Below are 9,425 nucleotides of genomic sequence, written 5' to 3'. Positions count from 1 at the left end.
GCTCTGTATACTTTCTTCTCTTACTACATTGATTTGTAGATCACTTTTAAAAGTTCCCAGAATCCATCTTTATTTATAAAAAGTCAAACCTCTCATACTTACTTTCTACTTTCTACAGGCTTTAACCACTTTCCATGCTTCACAAATGGTTCAAAAAGTTCAATAGTCTCTTTATGCCTTTTCATAGTTCCTTGCAACTCTTTTTTCTTTATCCGGATCTTTCCAGAACCCATTACTCAGGCTGAATTACTTACATATATCCCTAATATACTGTTCTATTATTCTTTTACATAAACTCTTTTATCAAGATCAGTCAAGAAAAATAATTTTAGTGACAATTTCAATTTCTGTTAGTCCCCTTATGTGTATAATATTCCAAATCAGTAAGTAAAACTCTGTTAGACAATCAGAACAGAAAATGCACAATAAAAGATAAGAGAAATTAATATAACCACTTCTTTCCCCAAAACAACATGATTTTCAGGAAAATTTCTTGTGTTGCTGAATCAAGAATTTTTGGATTAAGGAAAAAGATTCAATTTGGAAAAGAGAAAAAGGAAAGAGGATTGACAAATCAGAACACAGAGACATGACAGCAGGCCTGACCATGCAGGGACAGCTAAGAGCTTACCTCTGACTGTATTTCAAAACAAACACATTTAAAACATAAACAGAATCAGAGCACTTTGAACCACAGAGGCCCCCAATTTCTGGGGAAAACCTCACCTTGCTCTCATATTAGAGAAAATACATAGAATGTTCCATTTATCATAGTACATTTTTCTAAAGAATGGTATTATTATTTAGCACTTCTAAATTTTAACTAATATAACTTTTGAGAAGGTAAACAATCACTCAAAAGTCCCTCAGTCTAATTGGAATATCCCCTGTACCTCTTCTTCAAATGGAGCCAACCAAATAACTTGTTTTAAATGGGACGATATTAAGTCTTTTCCGGAGCGGGGCGGGGAGGGGGGATCTTCTGTTCTCAAATCCTTACTCTACCGTGGTAGTATCATTGGTAGGGCAAAGATTAGGCATAGTTTTATAGCCCTTTGGGCATACTCTAAACTATCCTACAGAATTCTTGACTCATTTCACAACACCTCCACCAGTGCATTAATGTCTTATTTTCTCTCTTTGCTCTGTTAGTCAATTAAATGAGTATAAGTTAGTATCTCAGAATTGTTCTTATTTGCATTTCTATAATTAATAATGAGTTGAGATTTTTTTTGCTATGATCATAGTTAAAATTTATAATCTCATCTCAAACCTGTTCATATGTTTTCATAATTTATCAATTAAGGGATGGTTCTTAGTTTTTATAAATTTTACTCGGGGTAGCTAAGTGGCTCAAGGGATAGAGCACCACCCCTGGATTCAGGAGAACCTGAATTCAAATATGACTCCAAACATTTAATAATTGCCTAACTGTGTGACCTAGGGCAAGTCACTCTTAACCCCATTGCCTTAAATGAATAAAATTAAAAAAAATAAATTTTACTTTGCCATTTTTGAAAAAATGAGATCTTTAACTAAAAAACTTGTATCAATATTTTTTCCACAGGTACTATTGCTAACTGTATTTCCCTCCATCTTATTCTCACCTACATTTATCCATTTTTTCTCTCCTTTTATCCTTTACCTCCTCAGAAGTGTATTGCATCTGGCTACCCCCTCCCACAATTTTCCATCTCTTCTATTATCCCATTTTTCTCTTCTCCCTTCTCCTCCTATTTTCCTCTAGGATAAGAAAGATTTCTGTACCCAGTTGATTTTGTATGCTTTTTCTCACTTGGAGCTAATTTCTATGAGAGTAAGGCACATTCACTCTCCCTTGTGTCTCATTTTCCCATTTCACAACAAATGCTTTTGCTTACCTCTTATATGTGAAATAACATATCCCCATTCTACTTCTCTCTTTCCCTTTCTCTACAATCCACTTTCACTCTTAACTCCATTTTTTAATATATCACCCCTTCAATTCCCTCCAAACCACAGCACATTCTAGTTTTACTACTACCACTAATACCAGACTCAAAATGAGGAAGAAATTCCTTTTCTTCATCTCATCAAGTATCTTCTGTTTTGGATTTCAAGGTATCTATGCATAATGCATGTGTGCTCTGTTCCTATGTCTTTATGACTAGTAGCTATTTTTAAGTATTTAAAGACTAACAAGAAGAAAATGATCTCTTTTCCTTAGTCTAGAGAGGACAATGTAAAAATGACAAATTTAGAGTTGATTTCCAAAAGCAAACAAACTTCTTACAAATATAGATTTCCAAATGTGTAATGGACTCTATTGGGGCCATAGCAAATGTAGGATTGTGGAAGATCTTTAAGCAATATGAAGATAATGACTTTTCATCACCCTCCCTGCTATATTTATGACTTTGAGAATTACAAAGTCAAGACTCAGTGTTTGAGTCCCTGGGATCTTTGAAAATCACCCCCATGGCATATTTTTCCCATTGTTTTGTTCCTTCAGGAAATTCCCCATTTTGGTCAAGAGTTCAAGTGTGTCACCCTTTGCTCTCCACCTGGCTTTGCCTCTGTGTCTCCATGCCCTTGGCCTGACACTATCCCACCCTTCTTCCTTTAATGTATATTCCTAGAACTTAAAAGTATCTGAAACATAGAAAATGTTTAGTAAGTGCATGCTGCCTGTGAAACCAGGTAGGAATTCAGTATTTTTAATTCTGAAGTTCAGTGCTTTTAGAATTCAGATATATTTTCTAGAAATTCTGTCTTTTTTACTCAGGCTGAACCTGACTTTTCTCCTTAATATAAATAATACACCATTGAGTTCTAACATTATTTGAAATTGTTACCTCTACCTAAAAGTCATAGATTTGATTGTATTCTCTCTAGAAACAGCTTCCTTAATGAAATATTTCCATTTAAACTTGTATCCATATTCCAACTACCATTTTTTACCTGGTCCATGTCCTCCAGTAAGTTTACTTTTCCCTTTACAAAACCACATACAACATAGGAAAAAAACTTAGGATGTCAGCTGGGATGATATTTGCAATGTAGAATGTCTGAGTTTCAAAATATTCCTGGATTAGGACTAGGAGACTTTTAAAGGGGACAGGAGGCAGAACTAGAAGATATTCTTTCCTAGAGGTCCCAAAAACCTTTCAACACTGATGTAGAAGTTTCAGAAAGGTGTTTTTCATTTATAAAGCCATAGGCTATTCCAGGTGAGTCTTAGAAGCAGAGGCTCTCCAAATAATAGAAGTCTGATTCCATGAACAGCAAGTTTTTGTGTAACTACAACATATAAGAGAAAAGCTCACAAATTCCTAGAAAAACTTCCTCAAACCCACAAGATTCTTACTTATTTGAAAATGATTTTGATGTTTCCAGTGAAATTTGGGGTTTAGTTCTAGGTACAGAGAAAACAGTCATAATGTGGAAAATATGCAAGGGAGAGCAACCAGGATAGTGAACAGTTGATTTGGATCATCAGAAGGAAATAGAGTTACTTGGTCTATAGGAGAGAAATTACAGGCAATATTTACTAACTCTTTTCACATATTTAAAGAAATGTGAGAGAAAAAAAGGATTTTGTTCTGCAAGAAATTAAAGAGTAGAGTAATAGCACTGTATAAAACTTGAAACAAGCAGATTTTGACTCAATAAAAAAGAAAGTGAGAACAAATTCAAGTTGAATTAAGCACCCTCAGGGAGCTAAGACATTTCCTTTCCTTGGAGGTCTTTAGTTTAAGGAAAAATGCCCATGTATATTTTTTGCCAGCATTTTTGTAGGTTATGGTTTGTCTTTAGTATCCTATAATCTTAGGACATCAGTTGAAGAATGAGCAACTCAAATCCTTAAGTAATGCCCAATTGTTTACAGGAATGGTCCTATCTTCCCCATGAGATCACCTTCTTTAAACCATTGTTTTATGGTCATTGATGCTATGAGGAAATTTGAAATGTATTCATAAAATTTTCAATTATAAATTTGATTCTTCAAAGACTTTCTGAACTGGAAGGAATCTTAAAGATAATTCAGTACCAATTCTTCACTGAGGTGGAATGTGGAAATACTGACCCTTAGTATATGATCACAAAGGCATGAAATGGCAGAAAAGGTCAGAAACTAGAAATTCAAAGTCAGAGCCTGGTCAGAATCAGAGTTCATTCCAATTCATATAAAGGACAACTGGGTTTTCATATCATGGTTTTCAAATTTTTCTTTGTCAACAGGAAAGTCAGTCTCATGGTACCAGGAAATCAAGCCCAAATCACTGAATTTAATGCCCTGAGATTTTCTGAGAAGCCAAATCAGCAATGTCCCCTCTTTGGGCTATTCTTGGGTATGTAACTGGTCACAGTGAATGGAAACCTGCTCATAATCTTGGCCATTGGCTATGACTCTCATCTCCACACTCCCATGTACTTCTTTCTTTTCAACTTGTCCTTTGTGGATATCTGTGGGGTATCCACTATAGTTCCCAAGATGTTGATGAGTATCATGACAGAAAACAAGGTCATCTCCTATGCTGATTGCATTATCCAGTTGTACTTCTTTATGACTTTTGTTACTTCAGACCATTTCAATCCTCACTGCAATGGCTTATGTGTGGCTATCTGTCATCCTCTACGCTATACAACAATCATGAACTCTCAGCTCTGTACAAGGTTATTGTTGTTCTCCTGGGTAATAAGCTCAATAGATTCCCTTAGTCATAGTCTAATAATAACACGCCTCTCCTTTTGTACAGATCATGAAATTCACCACTTTTTTGTGACATTTCTGGTGTTCTGAAGCTCTCTTGTTCTGACATTCTCATCAATTATATGCTGATGTATTGTGTTGCTGGACTTCTTGGTTTTGTCCCTGTCTCAGGGATCCTTTACTCATACAATCAGATATGTTCATCCATTATTCAAGTTCCATCTGCTCGGGGTAAGTATAAAGTCTTTTCTACCTGTCGATCTCACCTCTCTGTTGTTTCCTTATTCTATGGCACAGGGTTTGGAGTATATTTGAGTACCTCAATTACCCAGTCTTCTTGGAGGAGCACAGTTGCTGCAACAATGTATACAGTGGTCACTCCTATGTTGAACCCCTTCATCTATACACTAAAGAATAAGGATATAAAAGATGCCCTTAGGCGGGTCATTAGCAGAATAGCCATTTCTCAGTGATGGGCTGGCTTCTTAAAATTGGGCATAGCTTTAACTGGGGAAAATTAGGAAAGATAAATGTTCCCTTTCTCAATTCTCTTCTACCAAATCAAATCCATCCTGTATCTAATTTTGCAAGTTATTTTCTTAAAGTACACATCTTATCTTGTCTCTTTTCACCAATCAATAATTGTCAGTAATTCCCCATTGCCTCCACAAATAAATAGAATATCCTGTGTTTTTCATTCAAATCCCTTCATAACCTAGTCCCTTCTTATTTTTCCAGTCATCTTATATCTTACTCTGTAACATGTACTTTTCACTTTATTGATACTAGTCTCGTTTGCTGTTCCATAAAAAGACACTCCATTTCTTGACTCGGGGAATTTTTTCAGGTTGTCCCCCATGTCTGCAATGTTATTCCCCCAGAATTTAGCAAAAACCCTGTTCATCTTAAGTGCTTAAAAAATGTTGGTTAATGAATCTCAAGGTTCCTACCTTACTGGCTCACTCTGACATTATTGACTATAATGATCCATGATCATACTCTTCATGATTTCTATTCCTGTTTCTTCTTCATAATTACATCTCATTGAAATTCTCCTGCTTTCTCATTACATGATCTAACTCAAAAAAAAGTGTTGAAAAAATCTAGTGAAAAAGACAATATTTGATCCTCAGTTTTGGACTTATAAACTTTGTGCTCTTGGCTAAGACAGCATTTCTTTTTTTTTCCTTTTTAGGTTTTTGCAAGGCAAATGGGGTTAAGTGGCTTGCCCAAGGCCACACAGCTAGGTAATTATTAAGTGCCTGAGACCTTATTTGAACCCAGGTACTCCTGACTCCAGGGCCGGTGGTTTATCCACTGTACCACCTAGCCGCCCCTAACAGCATTTCTGAAATGGGAATTGGAAGAACTGCTCTGACTATCTGAATTATTTTTCTCTATACCTGGGATCAAAATTTGTATATGAAAATATTTTGTATATTGAGAAATATAGTATAGATATTAGAAAAAATGGAAAAAGAAAAAATAGAGAAAATCAATATGGGATTTAATCATTAGGAGTCTAGGTTCCAACTCCTCCATGACTTTGTAGATGGTTATTTTGAGTTAGCGGGATTAAAAATATTGAACACATGGCAACCAGTCCTATCATAATGAACTTCTTTTCCATTTGCCTGATACCATAGATAGTTGTTTTAATATTATTTTATTATTTCTCCAGCAACATTCAAAGATAGTTTTCAACAACTACTTCTAAGAAATTGTTTGCTATACCATTTGATGCATATATTTTTAGTATTGAAATTACTTCATAACATATCATATGATTTAGGAGGATATAGTTTCCTTACCTATCCCTTTTAAGATTTATTTTTCATTTAATGTGACTAACATAAGTATTGTTTCCACACCTTTTTTTTTCACTTCAGTTGAAACATAATATATTCTTCAGTCCTTTACTGGTTTTTTTGTATATTTCTGTGTTTTAAATTTGTTTCTACAAGAAACATCATCATATTGTAGGATTTTTAAAAAAAATTTTAATTGAATTTTAATTCACTCTGCTATCCACTTCCATTTAATGGGAAAGTTCATCCCATTCACTTTCACAGGAAAAATTACTAAATGCTTAGTACTTTCCATACTATCTCCCCTCTGTTTCTACTTTTCTTTCTCCTTTCACCCTCTTCCCCCTCACCAGCATTTTGTCCCTGAATACTGTCTATTTGACATACAAATCTCTTCAGATAACTTGTCTCTTTCTACCTATCCAGTCTTCCAATATGCGGAACTACATACTCTTAACTACAGTGTCACTAGACTTTCAGCATTTACATGAATGATATCATTTCTTGATTTTTGGCATTTTTTCATCCAATTTCATATGTCTGAAATCCTCTCTCTATTCAACTACACATAATGAATATTTTTGCTTCATTTAAGTCTCCAATATAAACAAATCCAACTTTTACTAGCAGCCTTTTACAGGCCCTCTTAATTCTAGATCTTTATGTTGATTTCTTGTTAGTGATGTATATTTCTTGTCAGTATGTGTGCATGTGTGTGTATGTTCTGTGTGTGTTTGTTCATATGTGTCTGCATGTTTTCTCTCCCATTAGATTGTAAGATCCTTGAAGTCAAGGATTATGCATTTTGACTCATTTCATATCATTCTGCTCTGGTTGGCTAAAAATGATCTTAATATTCATGGTGTCAATTAATAGTATTCCAACTATTACATCTATTTTAACAACTTTTGCTTCCTCAAGAAAAGTTTGTCTAAAAAAGTGGCAGAAATTTAGTGAAAAATAAGAAGATTTAGTCCTCAGGCTAAGAATTTATAAATTGTGTGTTTATATCACATAATCACCTAATACCTTTATATCTTAATTTCATCATTTCTAAAGAAGAAAATGGAATACCTACCTCGATTAATCTTTGTGCAACTCTGCTTCACTTAAATCCAATCTGCACAAATCAAAAGATTTCACCCATATGCCTTAAGTCTTTGTGTAACTCTGCTTCACTTAAATCCAATTTGCAAAATTCAAATATTTCACCCATATGACTTGAAGTACTTTAAAGGACAGGGAAGATATAATTTCATTCAAGCTATAATATGGAGCCTTATAAGTCTAAGCATGTATAAGCTGTGTGCCCTCATAAACCACCTAATATCTTTATGCCTCAATTTCATCATTTCTATAGAAGGAAATGGATGACCTGACTTGATTAATTATTTTTTCCCTCTATATATCAAGTCAAATATTTTACATGAAAGTAAATTCTAATTTTTGAGCTATTTTGTTCCTTTAAAGAAAGGAAAAAATTATTGGATTTCATCATTGGGAGTTTTTGTCCCAATTCCTCCATTTTTTTAGATGGCAAGTTATTGTGATAAAAAAAATTCAATACATAGGGGCCAGCCTTCTCATGATGAACTTCTTAATCCTTTGCCTGACACCAAATGAAAAGAGTTTCTGGTTTTGTTGGGCCTGTCAAAATTGGAGATCTGATAATATTACCTTTAAGAAACTATGATCACCACATTAAATGGATTCATGTGATCAAAATACAAATTTGTGGTCATCATTGCAATTATTACCCTCAAAAATAAGTCTGACCATTTCACTAATTTTCTTAAGATGCTTCCTTGGCTTCCATATTATGGCTTAAATGAAATCATATCTTCTGTGTCCTTTAAAATACTTCAAGTCATATGGGTGAAATCTTTATCAGTTGTGCAAATTGAATTTAAATGAGGCAGAGTTGCACCAAGTCATCAACCTCACTCTCTCTGCCAAAGTCACCATGTTCCAGTGGCAAGACAGAGTCAAGACAAGTGGTGATGGCTTTAGATACAGTGAATGACCTTGACATCTTCAATATCTAACCAAGTTCTAAGCATTCCACAGTGACTGGTTAAATTTCTTCATGACCATTGTAACTAAGGTTTTTCATCTGCCCATTGTACAAGTGGAAGATTTCACATGCTTTGTATAGCTGCCCCATCAACCCAACCAACAATGAATTTGAGACTCCTGGGGTACCCTCAACCTTGTTGAGTTTATCTGACACCAAGTTTTCCAGGTTGTGATCAGTATGTGTGCTAAATATTTTTAGAGCCACAGGTGAGAGTTAGGTGACTCAGATGGACATCCGAGGTGGAAACAAGCTCTGAAAAGATCTTAGCAGCCCTAACAAAAAGGGTACTATCTTCCTTGAACATGTTGTATACTTCTGATAGTATTGATAATATTCTTTTTATGAAACTATGAAGAGATACAAATAATTGTTAAACCAATTTTAAATGATAACTAAAGTAACTAAAATGTTCACGCTCTATGAATAAGAAAACTTGATGATACAATGTATCCCCCAAAAAATGATTCCATATATTTTACAATATTCATAGAAGCACTTTTCATATAAACAAAGAAATGGAAACAAAGCAGTTTTTCTTTGAGTGAGGAAGCAACAAGTAAAAAATGAGTTCAAGAATGCAGTGTAATGTTGTACCATAAGAAATTGTAAATATGAAAAATTCAGAAAATCATTAACATTATGGAGTTTTTTGGTGAACTGACAAACATTGACATAAGTTGAAAGAAGAATGTAATAGAGTATGTACAAAAAGTGCAAATGAAAAGAAAACTAAAATGAAATTGATCTCTGAACTACAGTAAGGATCAAAAAGTTCTTATAATTATTTTTTCTTAAATTATATATAACACAACTTAATATAGAATATTATATCATTCCCATGTCCCAA

At 34.2% G+C, this 9,425-nt stretch overlaps 1 pseudogene; it reads left to right on the top strand.

The window, feature by feature from the left end:
- The first annotated feature begins 4,234 nt into the window (after positions 1 to 4,234).
- Positions 4,235 to 5,166, top strand: LOC141498692 (olfactory receptor 7A5-like; annotated as a pseudogene).
- Positions 5,167 to 9,425: the final 4,259 nt, after the last annotated feature.

Source organism: Macrotis lagotis, chromosome X, assembly GCF_037893015.1.
Source record: "Macrotis lagotis isolate mMagLag1 chromosome X, bilby.v1.9.chrom.fasta, whole genome shotgun sequence".
NCBI classification, from domain to species: Eukaryota; Metazoa; Chordata; class Mammalia; order Peramelemorphia; family Peramelidae; genus Macrotis; species Macrotis lagotis.
This window is presented reverse-complemented; position numbering and strand designations above follow the sequence as displayed.